A 23,223-nucleotide genomic window follows, 5' to 3' on the forward strand; every position below is an offset into this window, starting at 1 on the left:
TTTTTTACCTACTGCTCACTCAAGATTTCCAGGCAGATACAAAGATCATATAAAATTTAGGAGAAATTCTTTTTAACTGATATGAAGCATGCATGTCAACTATGATAAATGTTTTCCAGTATTCTCTCTCTTCCCTTGGTAAAGAGTAAAAAATAGAATCTACAAAACTGTGGATTGCTTTTCTTTAGATACACATGTACACACATGAATCCTGAAGCAGTGATGCTTTACCCTGTGTAAGCATTGAACCACATAAACTACCTTTGATTCCTGCCTCAAAGCCCCTAACCCTAGCCAGCTGGAAAATCTTTTCCCTCTTTTGTCAAACTCTGATGATTGTAACATTGATTTTACTTGCTTAAAAATGTAATATCCTTTTGGATCTCTTAATACTGATTATGAAAAGAAATCTAACTCAGTTTTTTCCCCCTCCCAGAAACAGATATTAGTCACTGATGGAATGATTCACATTTCCTGTTATCAGACTTAAATGTTTCTTTTTTTTTTCCTTCAGATGTGTCACTTTCAAATGTAGGAATCTATGGAAATAAGCCGATTTGCATTTTTAAATAGACTTGACTGAAACATTCAGTCTATTAGAAGTGTAATTTAGACAGTTGTATAGTTCTATTAAAACCTGTAAAAATTGAAAGAGTTAATCTTAAAGAGGAAGCCTATATGTATGTTCTTAGCTCTAAACTTACCACCCACTTCCTAAGGGTTCCCTCCCTCCCTCCCATCACCACACCGAGAGGAGGGGGAAAAAATCTCATTTCCAGTGAAATCCTGTAGTGAAGGTCTGACACTTGAGTTTGGCTACATTTAGATCCTGTTTAGATGGGAGTATTTCGCTGGAATTCCTCAGACTATTCAATGTCAAAAACAATCCCTAGTCACTTAATTTCATGTGGCAAATTGACCAGTGAAGAAGAGCTGAAACAATGAGTGCCTAGGATCGAAGTCTGACAGTGCATTTTATTTGTCTGCCTAAATGTCCCGCCCCCCCCTCAACTTCTTTTTTGAGTGTGTCTGTGTGTGAACTCCTCAAATTTGAACAGCTAAGTTAAAAATAGCCAAGACAGATATGGAAACAAACTATCAGAATGAAAGACCCAGCCATACCACTGGTAACATCCACTGTTTACTCACGACATTTTTATCATGCTACAGAAGTAGCACACAATTCATACTTCTCTTTTCCCCAACTGCGTTTGCTAATGCTGAACATGAAATGAAATTGTGCAGGGTGAAATCAACTAAGCCTAAAAAGAGCAATAAATTTAAGGAAGCAAAAGCAAGTTTAAAAAAATTCCGAACACCCCATAACATAAATACTACTTCCTCAAACTCTCAACAATCCTACTACCACCCCCTTCAGAGAGAGAGAGAGAGAGAGAGAGAGAGAGAGAGAGAGAGAGAGAGAGAGAGAGAGAGAGAGAGAGAGAATTTTTTTTTTCCTCCCGAAGAGATCCAGGCCTGTTAGAGCTGTCTCCCCTATTTCTAATTCTGCCTGAGCTGTTTCTAGTCACAGTGCAGTGCACAACTCCTCAAGTTGGTAAACAGAGACTAAAAAAAAAAGCACCCAACTTTTTAAAAATGCGGAGCCTCTCTTTTCCTACAAATGCAAAATTAAGAGATCACGCTATACCCCGGGAAGACACCCAAATCCCCCAAATCAATCATATTGACAAACCTGCCAAACTCCATTTAGCTGCCACAAACAGAGAGCTGGGCCATGACGCTCTCCCAAGGCTGCCTGTATGGACGTACAGTGCGGAGCTTCCTCAGGTTACAGACAGATTGCACGCGCAAGGGTGCTCCGGAGCTGACAAGATGCAAAACTACCCAATCAGCCACGCCCTGCTCCACCAATCACAACCAACCTCTAAACAGAATCAGTTCAAACACCCCTACACAATGGGCCTCCTCTTTTTTACTGACGGCAGGTGAAATAACGCTTTTGTCTCTGAAGCAACTCCGGTTAATTGCTGTTAACCCTTTGACCTGCCTCTGCTTAAGGCTGCTCTCTGGAAAGCATGGCAAACAGCACACAGTCTTCCCCTTAATCAAACAGCTCTTAAGAGCACCCCCCCCCCACCCCTTTGTAACTACACTTAATGACAAATAGTTTCGAATCATAGCCTTTAAGAGAAATCTGCTCTGCTGGGGGACGGGGGGAGAAGACTGTCTGCCCCTGGAAGTCTCCACCAAACACAATAGCTCATAATAATCATTTGAAATGAGAAGGAAATGAAATGACTAAAAGCAACCCTGAAAACATTTTCCTAGAAAACGGTCTTTTGAAAATAACTTTCACTTCACATTCAATGATTTAACCAAGCCTTAACCTTTTTTCCAAGAGTTCTCCTGCCAAACTCTGTGTGTTCTAGTAAAAGCAGGGCTGCTCGGAGCTCCACACTTGAGTTTGTCTAAATAATGACCATCTCCCCGCTGCTCCCCCACCTCCCCCACCCGCCCTCGTTACTGTCTCCCTTTTAAAATTAAGCAAGAAGCCATTCACCAAAATATACCAGGAAACTTTTTTGAAATGCACCTTAGAAAATGCCCTAACTCCGAAGAAGCCAGGAGGAGCATTAGCAACTCTCTGACACTGACATGTTTGTAGTACTGCAGGAGGGGAACAGACTAAGCCGAGGAGAAAGTCACTCAACAACAAAAAGACCCTCGCAGCTTCCTTAAAAGAGTTTCAAGGCAGCGGTTAAACAACCACTGCAATCACCTGCGAACTTCACAAGTTTAAACTTTTAAGAAAAAAACTTCCTGGCTTTTATTAGGAAGCCACACCAGGTTTTTGTAGTCGAACGACAGCAAGAGAGGAGAAAACAGCTACCACAACCACCATTATCTATTTCTTCTTAATTAGGAAACAGCTCCCGGTCCACAGCACCTAGCTATAGCACAGCAGGCACCTATCCTCCACACTACTGGACTTGGGTTTTACACGAATGCAGTTTTCAATGGGAGATGGCGTGCATGTCTTTAAGTGCACGTCACTTGGAACCAGAAATCATATTGATAACATTTCCAATCAAGGCAATAATTCAGTTCCAATAGAGTCAACATGAACAAGAGACAATACCCCGTTAGTAAAAATGCTGAAGAGACTCCCAGTAAGGAAGACAAAGGCCTCAATTTACTGACAACTTATGATCAGATGTTAAATGGGTGGCTATGCAGACAGCTCTCCACCCTAAAGTGTTTTTGTGTCAGAAAACAAATTTATTAAAGGGATTTTTTTCAGGTCACAAAAATATGACCCCACCCTCTCATGAATATTTAATAAGGATGGGGGGCTTATTAAGGGAAGGACACTTTAAATCTGCCAGGATGTAACATGAATCACTGCTTCTTAAAGAGACAGAACCCTATTTAAAATGAAGGAATAGACTTAAAGTTTCCCCAAGACCCAGCACGACTGTGAAGACAATCACACCATAATAAAGTCTCTTTGAAAGAAGAAAGCATTTAAAATAGGAGCTAAGTTGGAAGAGGACTTAGAGTTCATCTGTTCAGAGGTCCATATATCAAGAGCTGGAAGGACTCACAGAAGTCACCTAGTCCAGCCTCTTATTTTTACAGTTGAGGCAATTGAGGCAGAAAGGAAAAATGTCTTGCTTGGGGTCACAGAAGTAATGATATAGCTAATTTAAATTATGATGAATTTTGCTTAACAAATATAAGAAAATTTGAACAAATTATAACATCAAAGAATTTGTCCTAGGACCTTGTTCAGTGCTTATCCCTCCCTTCCAAAATCTGCACAAGCCATGTATTCTACACAGATTTGGCTGCTTCAGAAATCTGCTTTTAGTCTGTATTGCCATCAAGTAAGACACATTAACTATAGTTTCTCTGCAAATTTAATTTGCACACATGTAAGTTTTCATAAAGTGATGCCTTCATGAGACACTCCTAAAATTAATGATTTAATCAGTTCTAGTTTGCTTATTTGTTTTTATTTTTAATGCACTGGAGCCATTTCAGCTTTCTTTACTGGCTGATGCTCTCTGTGCTCATACACACAAAAAAGTCCCAGTAATAAATTAAGACTACAATGCAATGCAGCCACACCTAGCTGAAGTCAGCCTATAACCTTTTCTTTTTCCTATACTTGGGCGGTTTATTGCACACACCAAAACTCATCATTCCTGCTTATACACAAATACTTCAAAAGATGCATGATTTCATCAGTGCAGGTATGCCCTCCTCAGAGACAGATCACAATGCTTTCTCATCTTACTCTATGGCACTTTATGAATTACTGAGGCCAAAAATGAATGAACGAATCAATCAATCAATGCACCGATCATGGCTCTGGTGATGGGCTGAGACTCAAACAATAGATTTCATATTCTCATGCTGGGATCAGATTCATAGCCCATCTAGTTTGGCACAATATGTCCGAACTTGTGCTATCTTGACATAGCCTTCAGGAATGCAGGGTCACCTCAATACCACAAATGAGGCATTAGAGTTCTACTTCAGTGAAGGTATCATTCCTATTAATAAACTCTCTAGTGCAAGGGATTGAAGGCTGAAATTAGATCTGTGTTTGAATCCCAGATCTGACACTTGTTTTCTGTAGGACCAAGGACAAGTCACTTCCTCGATCTGGACCTAAGTTTCCTTATCTTTAAAATCAGAGGTTGGCATCTCCAAGATCTCTTTTAGCTGGAAATTTAGGAAATCTATGTTTTAGCTGTGTAGCTGGTCCTGTGCTAGATGCCCCAGTCTGAATGAAATAAATATAAGAGCTATGACAACAAGTAGGGTATATCTTAACAACAATTCTATAAGGGAGAAACAACATGTATTATTAGCTCCATTTTATAGCTTTAAAAATTAGTTTCCCCAAAGTTAACTGACTTGGCCAGTATCTCAAAGCAAGTTTGTCTACACTCTTATGACTCCCAAACCATATGTAGGGACCTGAGCTTGGAACAAGTCTCATGGGGAGATAATATAGAGCAATACCTAAGACTTCCATTAAAAGAAATATTTATTGAATGCCTCATCAGGGTAAATCACTGAGCTGGGTTTTATGGAAAAAAAGCAAACATTCCCACACTCAACAATTTTCTGTATCTTAGATACATAAGGAATCAGGGTTGGACTGAGGTAAGTTCAAACCTGAGCAGACTGCTAAATTTGGATTATTAAATCTGGAAATTGGCAAATGCTAAAAATCAGGGCTTGATTTAGTTTCCTGGAAGCTGTCTAGACTTATGAAAGTGATGGAGAAAATGTTAATAATACAGATTAAACTTCAAAGTGTGTCTTGTGTACTTTTTTTTGAGAGCTCATTGTTAAACATTTACTAGCATGCCCCTGTATGGAATATAATTGTGATAGATGTTATTCAAAATGATCATAAACTTGAGTATAAGTTCCTTGAGGATAGCTATAGTCTTGAAAGCTTTTTTTTTATCCCTAGAAATTAGCAGTGTGTCCAGAGCAGAATAAGTTCATAATAAATATTCTATCTTCTATCATCTCTATATAAAAGATAAATATAGTAGAGCTACAAAAACATCAAATAAAAAGATTATTTGAAATATCTGTGGGAAAGTGTCTACAGAGGAGATTCAAACTAAGATTCCTGCAGTTGGCTATTAAAGTGTCAATAATAACTCAAGGGGATGGCATTGACAGGAGGGTAGGCCATTCTACACAGAGGAAACATATGCAAAGGTACTGAGGTAGAAAGAGGATTCAGAAATTGAGCAGTTCAGTTGGGAAGGAAGGCAGAGTATTTGGAAGCCAAGGAAAACTGCTTTATCGAGTGTCTAGTAGGGTAAACATGACAGTTTAGTTAAGTTCAAAAGGAAAAACATAAAATCCCCACACCCAAGAAGCTTCTAGATCTTGGAATCAGACAAGTGCTAGAGCCAGCTCAAAACTTCATGGACTATTGATAAATTGTCAGTGTGAGTATTTTGGATTGGCAAATGTTGCAAATCAGGGGTTGATTTTTTTGTCAAAGTGTCTCTTTTTTTTGGAAATTGACAATCCTGACAGATTGTTGAGGGCCTAAAATGCCATGCAAAAAGAGCTTGAATAGTTTGAATTTTCTAACTTTGGCTGATAGAAGTCACTGGAGATTTTTGAGCAATATACCATGGCCACATCTAGGAATTGGAAAAAATAACCTGGTGGCAATACAAAAGATGTAGTGAAAAGAGGCAGGAAGACTCATTAAGGTTAATTCAAGATGGTGTCCTTGAAGGATTGGACTAGTGGGATGGCAATAGGAATAAAGAGATTATGATGAAAGATTGCAGATGTAGATTCAGCAGGATCAGATTAGATATTTCAGGTGTGTGTGTGTGTGGTGTGTGTGTGTGTGTGTGTGTGTGTGAATGTGCAAATTCATAGATAATATCAAAGTTTCTCACATGGGAGATTAGTGAATGTTAATGCTAATTTCCTTTCTCCTCATTATTTCAGGTAAGATAATATGTACTGGAATAATCAGGCAAGGATCCGAAAGGCAGGTCTTCCTTGAAGAACAGGTACTTTGAATGGGTGAGAAAGAAAAAATGATCAGAAGCATTGAATGATGCTTTTTCTAATGGGGAAAGGGAGGGGGGGAAGGGAGAGAGTTAACTGAGTATTTTAATGTAACTAACAAATTAATTAATTAAACTTTTAAAAAAAGACTTAGAAGAAGGCTGGACATTTGAACTTAGAGGACATCTATCATTCAGGGAGTATTCTGAGATATCAGCTGACCGCTGAACTAACAAATGAAACAATGTCATAGAGAATATTCTTAACAGGAACATATTTTTGAAGACAAATGAATTCTGCTTGTTCACCTTTTTGAGATTATGTTAATAAACTTAATGACATATAGGTGGCATCTATTCAGGATATCCAAATGCTTTATTTCCAGTTCAGACCTGTTTGGATGCTGAGCCTATATTTAGGATCCAACAAGAAACAGAATTTTCCAGAGAATTTAGGCTATTACTTTTCAGGTTGAAAAAAGAAGTTTCAGTTTGTTGTTCCATTTGCAGACTAGGCTGACCAAATGAAAACATGGAGACAAAGCAATAACGCCCACTTGGAGAGAAATTTATTGACCAGTCACAACAAAAGAAAGCTTGTGATAATGGTTGTAAAAATTAAAAAAAATGTTTAAAGAAGGGTACTCAAAAAAAGTGAAAGAATAAATGTTTTAAAATACTGGTGTCCAATGTTTGTCTGTCCAAAACCACAACAGACCCATCATACTATTTACATGCCATTTCTCTAAGAAATGCTCAAAAGCTTTTCTACTAAGTCACTGTTGTGCAGTTAAGAACAGAGTTTTAGAGTTCTGCCCCAAACTGAGCACTATATAGCACACTTGTGATCACACTACTCCTTTGAAATTTCACTCAAGTGAGCCCAAGTACTGAAAAGGCAAACAGAAAAATGAAGACCTAATTCTTGTCTATAACTGAAGAAAGTGTCAGAAGAGAAAGGCAGTAAAGCAAATAATCTTGTTAGGACATTACCCCTCCACACTGATTAATGGAGTGGCACTGATGTTTACATGGACACTGGTTCTCATCCCACTATGGTCATTCAAGTGATGTCCTATAATAGCAGATAGATAACTAGAGAAAGTTGTTGTAAATACCAAATAGGGCCAAATGTCTCTAGTGACAATATGGGAAAGGACTCTTTTAGGTAGAGATAGTATCATCCATTTACTTGAGACTAAACAATATCCTTATAAAATTGATGAGAGACACACTCAGAGTCAGAGAGAGTTGGGTGATTACCTATTAGAGATTTGGAAAACTGAAAATCACAAAAATAATAAAGAACTCGGGGAGGAGAAAATACACCTTTAGATAAAACATTGTCCCCAAACAAAAACCAGATATATCTGGCAAGCTTACAGAATAATAATAGGGAATTATATATTTACCTTATCCACACAATTAATCCAGAAGTATTCAGAAATAAAAAAAAAATAAGAGTCTTTGAGATGCTATTAGCTACTTTATTCTCTAGAGAGAAAAGGAAGCACAGCAACATCCCAGACAGCAACATCTGCCCATCCCAGAACTATCAAGCCTCCAACACTGACCTGAGGGGAATCACCTCTCTAGTGAAAGGGAAGAGTTCATTCAATCTCCTTCCCTCTTTCCCTCCCTCCTTCCCTGACTTCTCTAGAGACTGCCAAAGGGTCTGCTAATTAAGGTTACCAAATTGCTGCAGTAATGTCTGATTTCAGTGATTTGGCCACTCATTTCAAAGGAAGGGCCAAACACTGGACAAAAGTGGCACTTTCACTTGGAAAAGTTAATGCATCATGCATTTTCAGAAGGAATAAAGTAGCTAACTTTGTATCAATATCGTTCATGTCATTGTTTGGTCTATGTTGACGCTGCCACTAATTATGTTGTTTTTCTTACAGTGGCTGCTAGATTGGCCAAGGGAAAACACTTACATTTCCTATTGTTCTAGCCGAATTTAAATTTCTCTTCATGACATGCTTTAAATTACTATTCTCATCTTCATTGAATGCATATATACACAGCAAGATATGCCAACATTCTGGTGAGCTATGCTTATGCTTGTACTTGAGCTATGAAAACATTTCAAAAAAATTATGACATTCTCTAAATGTAAGGACATTAATAAAGCACTACGAGTAAACAAAATTATGTATGTTAAAGAAAATGGCAACATTTAATCCCAACTTCTAATAGATAATAATAAATTGCTTTCCCCTTTTTGAGTAAATTTATATTCTTTCATTTGACCAGAATGTAATGCCTATAATGGTACCATTCTACACACAGGTCATTTGGGGCATTATACTGAACAAGGAGAAATTATGGAGGATGAGGGGTAGGGAAGCAAAGGGGGGGATCTTCATGGGATTTTCTATTTCAAAATGTTACCCCTTCAACACACCCAATCAAAAATAATTTAATTCCCCATAACTTTGATTGGAATATTTATAGCACATCGAGGACAACAAACACAAATAAACATCTTCCTTCAGCCTAACAACCACTAAGGCTCTGGAGGGGAAAAAAGATCTTGGAGAAGGAAATCATGTTTTTTAAAGTTTAATTCAGTAGAAATGACAGCATATCAGATGAAAGCAATTGACCAGCTTTTATTTAGTAAAGTCAGCTTTTCCAGATACCCAAGGTTTTCAGCAGGCCTGGGAAAAGGCAAATAATGCATGTTCTGTCCTGCCACCATTGGAACAATGCTAGTAGATTTACATTCAAATACTGAACAACACCCTCCCTGACCCTAGGTAGACACACCCTAATGTCAAAACCTTTTTTATGTCTGCCCTCTGCTGGTATCTCTGCCAGGATGAGGACACTACATCCTCATCTCATTCAAAAGACAACTTGGGAAAAAAAAAGGCCCTCGAAAAAGGACTTGTAATGAACGATTAACTGGAATATATAAATTAAAACACTTAAACAAAAGGGGGGAAAATCTCCTGTGAAATATGGTACTTTTAATGTAAAAATGCACATTAGTCTGTTATATAGCCTACTCACTCACAGCCCAGAAGTGCAAAGCTATATATTTCAGCCTGCCTGTGAGGACAACCTGTCTGACTGTTGGGCATCCTGCCGTTTTTTACTCATTCTCCTGGGAAAGCACGTCGGCAAATTTCCAATAAAACACCTTAGCAGTAATGGGCCACTGTTCCCATTTCAGTAGTCCCTAAGGTTTCATGATACAGTATATTTAGCTGCCTCGCAATGCCAGTTTTTCTCTAGCACTCCTAAGATTCATAAAAAGGAAACCAAACAAGCAGCTCTAGAGCTTGTCCATTCCCTTTAAGAAAGAGCCCGGGAACTTCTGCAGTGATAGGTTAGCCTTCATTCATCAATTACTCGCGTTTCCCCACTATTGGGCCAGACAAGTCTTCGGGAAGACTTGGGACTTTCGAAGGGCCAATTTCACAGAAGCATGCTCAGACCTAGCAGTACCACTCCTTTCAGTGTCAATGGGAATCACGAGACCTCTGTAAATCCCTGCATACTATTTCAGAAATATATCTCCAAGGCTGCAAAATGAAGCTTAGCAGTTGCATCCTCAAGAGCATTCAGGAAGTATCCGTCTCAATAGTGCTTTAGATTCCCAGGAAAGGCTCTTAAAGGCCACCCAATCCAGCCAACAATAAATCGTACATGAGGGAAGCCCACACAAGGCCATGGAATCCCCTCCAAAGATAATTGCCTTCTACATCATGTGCTACAGGGAAGCCACTATAAATAAAAGCATTTTCAGAAGGCTTAAAGGGCTGGGCAATTCCTGCATGGCCTTCCTTTTCACCCCCTCATCAATAAGGTCATCCTCTTTACCCATAACCCTTCCAAGGGACCCTTTCAAAGCACTCCTCCCCCTCCCCACCCAGCAATTATTTGGACCAGACTGGGATAGGGACGTGTCAGTGAGAAAAATCCCTTTAATAGTATAGATCATCACCTATTCCGAATATTAAGAATATCGGAGGCATCGGGGGATATTTGAAGTTAATGACTTGCACGAGGTAACAAAGCTGGTTTACATCAGAGGTAGGGCTTGAACTGCAGTCTTCCCAATTGTGAAGCCAGCTCTCCACATATCATACAACACCAAACCTTTCAAATATATTTACTTAAAGAACTTTAAAAGAAGCACATGGTGGAAAAAGCATTGCATTTGGGTGTTGTTGTTTAGCTATTTTCAGTTGTGTTCAGTGGTCATGGGGGTTTTCTTGGCAGAGATACTAGGGTAGTTTGTCATTTCCTTCTCCAGCTCATTTTGCAGATGAGGAAACTGAGGCAAATAGGGTTAAGGGACTTGCCTAAGGTCACACAGCTAGTAAATGCCTGAAACTGGATTTGAATTTAGGAAGATGAGTTTTCCTTACTCCAAGCCTGATGTTCTATTCAGGGAGTCATCTATTTGCCCCTGGAGAGCTGTCTAAGGCTCAGTGAAACAGTGCCACTGAAGCTTGCACAACGTCACCCAAAAGGTAAGTGCCTGAGACCAGATGTGAACTTATACTCTATCCTTTGTGCCACCTAGCTGCCTGGACTTGGACAGAAATGCCAATAAGACAGTCATTTGACTTTGAGTAAATTATCTAGCCTCTAGCAATATGAGTTTCCTTTTCTGCAAAATGGAAGCACTGAAAAGTATTTGTGGATTGAGGAGTGAGGAAGACAACTTTCATCGGTGTATTGTACTTCCCTTAAAATTTAGCGATAGCATTTCTAGCAACTGAGAGAACATAAGTAAATACTGTACTTGCCCAATACTTAGCTCAAAGGATTTCTACGAGGCTCCAGTGAGCGATGGCATATAAAGTAGTTTATATTTCATAAGGCACTATAGAAATGTAAGCTGTTATTATTATCAAATAAAAATGTGAGAAGACAGTATCAACAAACAGGAGGCAGCAGAGTGGAATGTTTTTGTTGTTCAAAGAGTATGGGGCTTTGAATCTCTCCTTGGTCCTTTAGAAGCTGTATCACCATGGGCAGGTCACTCTACCTGAATTGGGCTGAATTTCCTTCTCTGTAAAATGAGGTTAAGAATAGCACTTAACCCAAGGCTGCCATCAGGGTCAAATGAGCTAATGAATACAGGAGACTATAAAATCTCTGGGTACATGTTGTTATACTGTATTTATCCTTTGTCAAGTATTTTAGAAAACTCTGTGCCTGAGAATTCCCATCCTTAGCCCTTGGAGTTGTTGCTATAAGGCTCTACTGTGGTTTGAAACACAGAAAACCAGACAAAATGGAGAATCCCATAAGTGAGATTGGTTCTACTCTATACCAACACGGCCCTACTCTTACTTCTGGAAGAACTTTGTTGTTGTTTAATTGTGCTATACTTTGTGACTCCATTTGGGATTTTCTTGGCAAATATACTGAAGCTATTGGCCATTTTCTTTTCTACCTCATTTTCCAGATGAGAAACTGAGGCAAACAAGGTTAAGGGAGTTCCCCAGAGTAAGTGGCTAGTAAGTGTTAGAGGCTACATTTGAACTCTGATCTTCCTGACTCCAGGCCTGGTAGGTGTTCTATCACCTTACTTTAGGAAATAATACATGGGAAATGTGTTTTTTCTATGACCAACATTAAACATCAGACTTCTTCTCAGGGTCAGATCAAAATGCATTGGGCTTTAGAAAAGATTAATTTGCCATAATCCTCAAATGCCAATTTTTAACTCTAGAGTAATTCCTCTGAATGAGGGCTAAGCCACTGAGTATCCAGCTAGGGAGAGAATGAGTATCTTATTCTAAACGCTAAACTCTTCCCACCTCCAAAATTCTTTATTACTGTCAAGGGCAGTACTATTCTGTCAGTACCCTCAGGCTCCCAACTTGGGTGTTATCTTCACCTCTTCTTTATCTCTCATCCACCATATACATTCTGTTGCTAAGGCCTGTCCATGTCACTTTGGCAATATCTCCAGAATACACTTCCTTCTCTTTCTCCTCTGATTCTGAGGTAGGCTCTCAGCAACTCATTCTTGGATTATTGAAGTAACTTCCTAGGGCATCTGCCTGCTTCAAAGCTCTCTCTACTCTCATCTACCTTCCATTCAGGGGCCAAAGTGCTTTTCCTAAAGGATAGGTCTGATGGTATTACACCCCATGCCCACCTCCAACTTGATAACCCCTAGCGATTCCTTTGATACCCAGGACCAAATATAAAATCCTTTTTTAGTATTCAAATCCCTTCATAAGCACCACTAGCCACCCTTTTCTAGTCTTCTTACATCTTTCCAACAGGTCATACAATGAAAGGAGACTTTTCTGACTACTGCTCTGCACATTTTCTCAGTTAGTCATCATTTTCTTTTTATGTGTGTGTACATGCATATCCGTTGGTGTATCTTCTTCCTTTTTCTGTTTTACATGTAGTATATTTTATTTATATGATATTTGTTATAATATAATATATTTGTTATAGCATATAATGTATTTGTTATAGTATATAAAATATACATCAAAAACATTATATATTATAGACCTTTCCTCATATATTTCTTTCTCTGGAATATACTTTCATTCTCTTCTCTGCTGTTATTGGTGGTTCATATCAAATCCCTTCACTTCAATTTAAGCTCTCTGAGGGTAGAGATTGTTTTATTTTTTGTCACCATATTTCCTAGAGATTGGCATAAAGAAGGGACTTGATAAAAACCTGTTGAATTAGGTTGCGAAAAGGGGAAACAGAATCATTTATAGGCTTAAAAGTCTTTTATTTTCTACTCTGGATCTTATAAACTAAAGAAAACATTTGAGAAATTACTCCTGTCTAGACCTTAGCCTTTCTGATCTGGCTAAATTATCTCAGAAAAGGCACTTGTAAAAATGGTTTATTCACTGTAAAGGACAAAACTGACCAGAAATGCACCTTTGTTCAAAACTGTTTGATGCCCAGGGTACACAAAAGGAAGTCATTATTGCATGAGATTGTCAGAGACACCCAGAGTCCCCAGAGAAGAAGTCTGTTCTAGGCTCAGTGAGCAAGAATGGACTACATTTTGGGAAAGTCTGGCATTTGCAGTAATATTTGTAGAAATACCTGAGCTTATTGTGTGTCTTCCATATGCAAAGATATTCAATGGCTGACTATTGAACACAATTCTCTAGAAAGGGAATGAGATCAAGTATCTTTTAGCACCATGGCTAGAGGAAGAATTATTAAACAAATAAGGACAAAGTGATATAATAAATGATAAAAGGGATCATTTTAACAAAGTAAAATTAAATGGCTTTTGCATGAATATCATCAGTGTAGGAAGAATTAGAAGAGAAATAGGAAAGCTAAAAAAGTATTTGCATATGGGGGCAACTACGTGGTGCAGTGGATAGAGTGCTATGCCAGAAGTCAGAGAGTCTTGAATTCACATCCTGCCTCAAGACCCTTACTAGCTATACAATCCTGTGTAAATCACTTTGCCTCAGTTTCCTCATCTGTAAAACAGATTGCACAGGATTTTTGTTGGGATAAAATGAGATAACAACTATAAATTAAGTAGCACAATGTAACGCATAGTAAGTTCTATATAAATGTTAGCTATTATTATTTTTATTACTATAGATTATGTCATTGGTAGAAGTCTGACAACTAAAATGCAAAGGGAATTGACAAAACATTCTTAATGCCAAAATTAATTCCCCAGTAGTTAATTTTCAAAAAATATAAATAAATGATTTTTAAAAAATACATAAATGGTTAGAAAATGACCATTAAAATGCTCTAACTTTTTAATGGTAAGAGAAAAACATATTAAAACAAATTTGATGTTTCATCTAATGCCATAAGAATTGGCAAAGTTGAGAAAATCTAAATGTTAAGAGGGTTGTTAGGAAGGCAGGGAATACTGATACATTGTTAGTAGAACTGTGAAATGATCCAGATGTTATGCATTTCAATTAGTCACTAAGCAAAAAAGAGTGACAGTGATGGAGCAATCTCATTTCCTTAAAATATATCACAAATACATAAAAGTAAGGAACTATAATGAACCCAAAATAGAAGTGATGCTTATCAACTGAGGAATGGTTACAAAAAACTATATGTATCTAATGAATTCTATTATTAACTCATTAACCTATTTAACGTGTGTATATATATTGCTATTAGTTTACCATACATATATAATAGTATTTTATTAAGCAATCAGAAATAACAGATATGAGTCAGTTAATAAATAATTGTGGGTACTATGTGCCATGCACTGTGTTAAACACCAGAGACACCAAAAAACAAATAAATAAATAAAGCTAAAGACAGTCTATGACATCTAGCAGTTCACAATCTCATGGGGAAGACAATAAGCAAAAACATTTGTACAAACAAGCAATGTACAGGATTGAAGAGAAGGAAGGCACTAGAATTAAGAGGGGTTAGAGAAGTCTTCTCTTTGAAGGGGGATTTAAGTTAGTTCTTAAAAGAATCCAGCAAAGCTAGTTGGTAGAGATGAGGTGTGAGAACATTCCAGGCCTCATGGAGAGACAAAGAATATGCCCAGAAATGAGGAAGAGAAGGCCTGGTTTTTGGAACAACCAGGGGGCCAGGGACAATGCTGAGTCGTGAGTGTAAGAAGACTGGAAAGGGAGATAGAGGCAAGATTAAGAAGAGCTTTGAACAACAAACAGTATTTTGTATTTGATCCTGAAGATGACAAGGAACCATTAGATAAAGGATTGGGGTTGCTATGGTTGGACTTACACTTTAGGAAAAGCACTTAGTGATATGAGAAATTTGGAAAAATGTGAGAAAACATACATTAATTGATACAGTGAGAGAAGAATGAAGAGGAAAACATACATGATTATAGCAAGGTAATGACCAGATTAAAATAAGGAATTTGAACTCTGAGAAATGGGGTAAAAAATGAAGATCTCAGAGAAGAGATAATGAAATGGTATCCTCCCCTAGAGCAGAGAAATAGGAAACCACAAGGACAGAAAGTTATAGGAATGATTACACAATGTTTCTATGTAAGACCCCCCTCCTCCTGTTTTTCTTTGTTAGGATTTAAATTTAAGGTATAAGTGGGAAATGCCCAAGATGCAAAGACAAAAAACAAATGTTACCTCTTTTATCCTCACATCAACCAGGTGAAGTGGACACTATTATTATATTATCCCCATTTTATAATATTCAAATTAAATGATTTGCCCAGGGTCTCTCAGCTACTGAGTTTCTGAGACAGATTTGAACACAAGTCTTCCTGACTTCCAAGTACAACACTACATATGGCACTACCTAATTGCCTAAAATAACAAGGAAATTATAACCAATCTGTCTCTGTCTCTGTCTCTGTCTCTGTCTCTCTCTGTCTCTGTCTGTCTGTCTCTCTGTCTCTGTCTGTCTGTCTGTCTGTCTCTCTCTCTCTCTCTCTCTCTCTCTCTCTCTCTCTCTCTCTCTCTCTCTCTCTCTCTCCCCTTCCCTCTTTCCTCCCTCCATCCTAAATGACTCAATGGATTGAGAGCCATACTTAGGGATGGGAAATCCTGGATTCAAATCTGACTTCAGATACTTGCTAGCTGTGTGACCCTGGGCAAGTCACTTAACCCCCATTGCCTAGCCCTTACTACTCTTCTGCCTTAAGACAGAAGGTAAGGATTTCAAACAATATATATCTTCCACAAAACATTTATTAAAATCTTACTATTTACCAAACACTAGGGATACAAAAGGACTCAGAAGTTATTCCCTGACTTTAAGGAGTTTACAGTCTAATAGGAGAGTTGATAAGCAAACAGATAGCAAGTTTTTAACCAGATAAATAGGAAATAGAGGGAAATCACTGAAATCGAGGGGTTAAGAATGGTTTCCGATAGAAGATGGAATTTTTGTTGGGACTTAAAAGAACCCAGGGAAGTCCTTTGGTGGAGATGAGGAGGGAAACATTCCAGGCATGGCTGTCTAGAGAGAATGCCCCCCAAAAAGTAATTTGGAATGGCCTGACACTAGTTTGAATAGTTTGCAGTGGGTAGCAAGGTATAAGAAGCCTGGAAAGGTAGGAAGGGAGCATGATATTTAGGGCTTTGAAGGTCAAATGGGATTTTATATTTGATCTTGGAAAAGAAAGGGAGTCACTGGAGTTTATTGAGAAGAGAGTGTCATGTTCTGATATACAAATTCAAACTTGCCTTCACTCTTTCCATTCCAGGCAAACTATCGTGCTAACTATTCCCTGTACATTGATGACATGGTAGCTCCTACCTCCAAGCTTTTGCAGAGTTGGTCCCTCATATTTCCACATTTTAGAATTCCTGTCTTTTTTCTAAACACAAAGCAGGTTCTGCACCTCCTTCATGAAACCTTTCCTGAGCCCCCCAATGAAGCCTGGGTTTTCTTTCTTGCAATTACTGTGTACAACTTTGGACAACGACCATATTTACTTTTTGGTGTGTACCTCCTAGAGTATCTCCAGGAAGAGTAAAGGCTTTATAAAAGGGGCATATTTTGTCTTCCTATTCCCAGCACCTAGCACACTGTCTGCCACATAGAAGATGCTTATTTTTTTTTCTTTTGAATTGAACTTTTCTCAGATTTTGGAGGTTCTAGAAACTTTTAATAGATTCATGACCACAATAGTCTTGTTTTAAAGCTTTATTCACTGGTGATTCAAATTCAATTAAGCCTTAGGGAGAGCCCAAGTGATTATATTAGGCCAAATTTCTTTTATATTGACTGCAGGATTTTTTCCAAAATATTATCAACTTCTACACCATATGACACAAAAAAGAAAAGTGACCTTAAAAAAAAACTCAACAACTCTAAACTTCTGTCTTAATAATGATTCAAAGACAGAAGAGTGGCAAGGGATCTGCAATCAGTGTTAAGTGACTTGTGCAGAGTTTCACAGGGAGGAAGTTTCTGAGGTCAAATTTGAACCCAGGACCTTTGGAATCTAAACCTGGTATTCTATCCAACTGTGCTTTCTAGCAGTCCTGGAAAAGTGAACTGTACAAGGCACTAGTAACAGACTGGGCATTGTCATTTGCCTTCTATGTTCTGAATGAATCCGATTTTCTCATGTTACTGGATACATTTTGCTCCAATTCTTTGATGTAGCAAGTGACTATCTTCTAAGGTCACAGGGTGTGAAGAGGCCTTTGAGGTTATTTAGTTTAACTCTCATTTTATGGATGAGGAAACGGAGACCCTCAGAGGCAGAGTGACTTGCCCAGATTCATGCAGCTAAGATGTTTCTGCAACAGGCTTTTAACACCGGACTTCAGGCTGTTAAGTCCAAAGCAAGAGAGGGGAAGAGACATGATTCAAACCTTGTTCTTCTGATTCTATTCCCAATATTCTTTCTAGAGGTAGCCTTGCCTATTCATTTGTGCCAGATATGGAAGCAGTTAAGGGAATCCCTACATAATAATCATCCTCATAATAATAATAATAAATCATAGATTTGGAATGACTGAAGCATTTACTCTTGTCCTCCATTTTGTCCTGTTTGTATAAAAGCCTAAGCAATGGTGTGGTAATGCAAAGACTGAAACATTCACTCTTTCCTTTAATGGCAAAAGAGCTCAGTTTCTAAGCAGGCTTCAAATCCAGAGGAATATTTCTGAGTCTGAGTTGCCATTCGTTCTAGCCTTTCAGTCTGCACCTAAAATATGAGAGGAAATTTGATATTTTCCCCAAAGTAGAAGTAATGTCAAAACAAGAAGATTAATATAACAATTCTCTTTAGGATTCTATCACCTACTCTACAGAGCTCTGGTTGTTGCAAGTAAAAATCTTCAGAATTTAGGTAGCAAATCCCTGCGTCCCCTGCTCCCCTCCACTTCCCCACCATTGGAATCATCATCATCATCATCATCATCATCATCATCATCATCATCATCATCATCATCATCATCATCATCAACATTTATGTAACATTTTGAGTTTTAACTCACTTTACATGCATATCATATAATCTTAACAACTTTCAGATAAATACTATTTTATTATTAATTCCATTTTATAAATGAAGCTCGAAGAAATATAGTGACTTGCCTATGGTCAGGCTGCTAGGATGTATCTGAAGCAGGATTTGAACCTAGCATTTCCTGATGCCACGTCAGCAGCCTAGCTCCTGCAATAAGCCACTTTCTCTATTTCTTGCTGTATGAAAGTGAGGAGGAAAACTCAGAGGGGCATCTCAGTCAACTCCATTCACAACCTTTTACTGCTCCAATCAGTCACTGGAAATACACTGTATAATACAGTTACTCTACAAATGTGACTCTTGGTGCCCCTGCAATTATATCAGATCAATCACAAAGTTATAGATGAGGAAACTGAGGCTCAGGGAAGTTAAGTGACTTGCTCAGGGTTCCCTATCTATGATACACACACACGTACACACATATGATGATGATAAACTGGAGAAAATCAATAGAGGGAAGGCACAAGAATTAAGATATAAAAGAATCTTAAGAGTTTGAAATAATTTCTTCCTCTTATCATGCTTTCACCATTGTTTTAATATCAATTCAAAGATAGGAGAGTGGCAAGGGATAGGCAATTTTAGAATTGATTTGGAATTCACATATCTATTATGAACCAGGTATTGGGGTTGGGATGGTACCACTAAGGTGCCACAAAATGGAATATTCTCATTGAGGGTCCCGGCACAGGAATATCTGGGCCTGAAGAATGGAAAGCCTATGTTCAGAGCAAACAGTCCATCCCTAGTAGGGAGAAAAACTTCAGGAATATGTATCAATGAGAGCAAAGGACAAGCGTAGCAGACAAGGAACAAATGTGGCCCTTTAAGCACCTTTCCACTCGTGAGTTCAGATTCCATATCCTCCCACCTTGCCCCCACCTAAAGTGTTAAGGTGTATGTACTGTCCAGGTCACTAACTTGGCCACTTAATCTAATCATTGCTGACACAATGTCTTTCACCTAAAATATAGTCAAATATTTGCTGGGTGAAGGGACAGATGAAGAGTTGACCTTTCCTTAGCTGTCCGACCCACCCTACTCCCAACTATTCTGTTGGTCACTGAAATGCAGCACAGTCTAGAGCAGAACACTGGTATTCAACCAGAATACTGTTGAATGAATGGATCCCAGGGCACTGCTAAAGAGAACATTGAGAAAATATGAGAACTCCTTCTCTATTTCAGATACTCAAGAAACATTTGCTGATTAAAGCATGCTTAGATATGGCTTTAAGATTGAGAAGATACTTATAGGGTTACTTTCTCATTTTGTTAAACCCTCACCTTCTGTCTTAGAGTTGATACTAAGTATTGTTCCAAGGCAGAAGGTGACAAGAAGTTAAGTGACTTGCTGAGGGTCATACTGTTAGGAAGTGTCTGAGGCCACATTTGAACTCAGGACCTCCTATCTCCAAGCCTGTCTCTAGCCACTGAGCCACTAGCTGCCCCTGCTTTCTAAAATTCAGAGCTACATCATCATATGGATATGAACAGTTTGATGAGTCACTTCATCAAAAGATGTTAAAATGAATGCACTGGCAAGAAAGAATGAGCAAAGTTTGTGATTCCACAACTATCCTTGGAATTAGGAAGCTCAGAAGAGTTTGCAGAGGTCACTTCATCAAGCTAGCACTTTGTTTCTAGCCAGTCTTGAATATTATCCAGATACCTGAATCTTTAGGCTCTTTATTGCTTTCTTTTTCCAGGCTCACTGAATTATTTCTTAAAATCAAATGAAACCTTTTGAAAAGGGGTCAGTGTAGCAAAGGTAGATTGTTGTTCAGTCATTTCAGTTAAGCCTGATAACTCCTCACGACCCCATAGGGAATTTTTGTGGCAAAGATAATGGAGAGATTTGTACATTTTACAGTACTCCAGCTCATTTTACAGATGAGGCAACTGAGGCAAACATTGTGAAGTAACTTGACCAAGCTAAATGTCTGAGGTCAGATTTGAACTCAGGAACTAAAGAATATGAGTCTTCCTAACCTCAAGCCTGGCACTCTATCCATTATACCATGAGTCAGATATTTATCATCCAGTGGATCCAATACCAATTCAACATTTTATTTGGCTGTAGAGGTCTTTTCAGTAAAGTAGGGGGAAAAGAGTTCATTTATGACAACTGTCATACAGTAATTGCTAGAGGGTGAAGTCTTCTATTGACTCTAAAGTTACCAGATGGTGGCAACATTAATCTTCCCTCCTGCTTGGGACTGAAATGATCTTCATCTTACGACAGACAGAGCTTTGTTTTTGCATTTGTTAATATTTTAATTTTTCAAATGCTTAATCACAGACCGAATGTTCAGGCTGGAAAGAACCTCAGAAATCAGCGAATTCAAGCTTCTTAAATTACAAATAGGGAAACTGAGGACAAAAGACATCAAGTGTGACTTATTCAAGGTCTCTCAGCTAGTAAATAACACAAGGGAGCCTAGAACTTTCTGCCCCAGGTACTTTCTATTACAACAAACTTTTCTGTTCTATCTCTTTCCCTACCCTTCACTATTTTTTCCCCCAGGGAAGATTAGTGGCTAAATACAAATTCAAATTAAGTTGGCAACAGATTTCTTATTCTTTTTTCCTAAAACTATCAATCAAAGCCATCCAAACAGATCACAAATGTAACTTGCAGACATAGTGGGAAAAGTATCAATTTATTGTGTCTGCAAAAGACATTGAAATAATTTTCAAAGTTATTTTTTAACTGCAATTAACATTTTAAATGCTTCTGAGAAGAAAAGTTTTATCATGTGGAAATAGGTCCTTCCAAAAATATTAAAATATTTTTAGAGCTACAAATCAGCCTTTAAGTGAGCTATTATCTATAGAAATAAACTGTCATTTACAATGAGTAACCCTAGTCATAACCACAATGAATAAATGCTTTAACTGTTGAGTTCTCATAACACTGAAATCATCTCAGATCATGATGGAACAGCACAAGTAAATACTAAATAAACATTTTAGGCCTCTTCAACTCAAGCTAATGCTTATTTCTTGTGTTTTTTTTCTTTCCACTAGCTTTTTAAGGGGCATGTCCTGCAATGTATCCTTTGGATTTTATTAATTCCTGAAGAGCTACAAAGCTGGATGCCCTGGGAGAGGGCCCAGCCACAAGATTATGAATGGAAAGCTTTTAGTCAGAGAAAATTGTCCCTCCCTATTGAGGAAAGAAACTCTTCTTGTTCCCAAATCTAAACAGTTTCCTTTCTTTCCAATTTCTAGTTATATCAGAATTATGTCCCTTTTAAAGTTCTCCATTCTTTCCCAGGTGAACACATTCCAAATATTCCCTCTTACCCCAAACTTCACTGGATACTGATCATCTTCTTATCATCTCGGCACATTTTCACTGCCAACCTGACTTGAGGATTTAATCTTTTTTTTTGCAAGACACATCCTCTTGCAGGTTTGGCTTACATCTCCAGTCCCCTACACCCCCACTGTCATTATTCCTATACAGAGACTGCCATAAGATAGCTTATTGCTGAGTGAGAACAACAGATTAGCCAAAAGACATCCCAATGTTTTATTTGTATTTCCTTCTCTTAGCAACGTAATTTACTCACCTTTCTTTACTTCTGAATGAAATCATTTATTCCCCCTTCTCAGAACACTAAATAATAGGAAAACAGTGAGCTTTTGGAGTTTGTGCCTTTACCTTGATTGTCCCCCTTCAAATTTGGGAAGGGCTAATAAATTTATCATCTAAGAGTAGAGAAGTTAGACAATCTAGAACCTATATTTGCTCTTAAATTCACTAATACAGTTAGGCTAACTTGAAATCACCTACTGAGAAGCTTTATCCTAATGGATAACCTTTATCTTCCTGATGAAATAAAGATTTTGAATGAGAGGCAAAAAAGTTGCCACAGGAAAGCACCTTAAAAGAAAAAAAGGAAAACATTTATTAAGCACCTACTCTGTATCAGGTACTGTGTCAAGCTTTTATAACTAATATTGTCCCCATTTTACAGTTGAGGAAATTAAGGCGGAGGCCAAGAAACTTGTCCAGAGTTGCATAAAGAAAGTGTCTGAGGCTATATTCAGACTCAGTTTTCTTCAGTTCAGGTGTAGGGTTCTACCCACTGAGCTACCTAGTGACCTCAGATCATAGAATTAGGCCTGAAAAAGATCAGAAATGCTATTTATTCCAATTCCTATATTTAACCCATGAGAAAACTGAGGACCCAAGAGGCAAAGTGATTTGTTTAAGGTTATTCAGGTCATAAATGGAAAAGATAGGGTTAAAATCAAGGTTTTTCTGACTCCAAAGGTAATCGTAGTGATAGATGAAAAGATTTGGGTTCAAATTCCAGCTTTGACACTATTGAACCAAGTAATCTTGGACAACTCACTTACATTTTCTAGGTTTTGATTTCTCCATCTGTAAAATGAAAGGGTTAAGTTAGATTACCTCTGAGATTCCTTGTAGCTCTGCATTTATTATTCTATGATTCTTTGGCTGGGGATAGCATCAATCTACATCCTCATTTTCAAAATGAAGCAATCAGACCAAAAGGATGAAGGATTTACACAGTGCCAAAAGCTGGTTAGTTGCACATTGGAGACTAGAACCAAGGTCTCACTGAAATCTAGTCATTGTTCTCCTTAAATGGCATGGCCATCAAAGAGTGTCTAGAGAGCCTATTCTATGGCGCAGATATTGTGCAGGACTTAATGGGACAGAGGGAATAAAAGATAAGTAAACTCATCTCCTCAGTAGGCTTATAATGTTATCTAA

General features: G+C 38.1%; 1 protein-coding gene across 21 annotated transcripts in view; it reads right to left on the reverse strand.

The window, feature by feature from the left end:
* FOXP1 (forkhead box P1) overlaps positions 1–23,223 on the reverse strand; it is a 661,259-nt gene that overhangs the window by 116,207 nt on the left and 521,829 nt on the right. Inside the window, exon 1 of one of the 21 annotated variants that reach the window (XM_056804421.1) lies at positions 1,694–2,017. The exons of 19 other annotated variants lie outside the window; for them this stretch is intronic. The gene's annotated coding sequence lies outside the window, so the exon portion shown is untranslated. Of the gene's footprint in view, positions 1–1,693; positions 2,018–23,223 lie in introns of those variants that run through there. One more of the 21 variants, XM_007500091.3, reaches the window with a different exon arrangement.

The sequence above is a fragment of the Monodelphis domestica genome, chromosome 7, assembly GCF_027887165.1.
Source record: "Monodelphis domestica isolate mMonDom1 chromosome 7, mMonDom1.pri, whole genome shotgun sequence".
NCBI lineage: Eukaryota > Metazoa > Chordata > Mammalia > Didelphimorphia > Didelphidae > Monodelphis > Monodelphis domestica.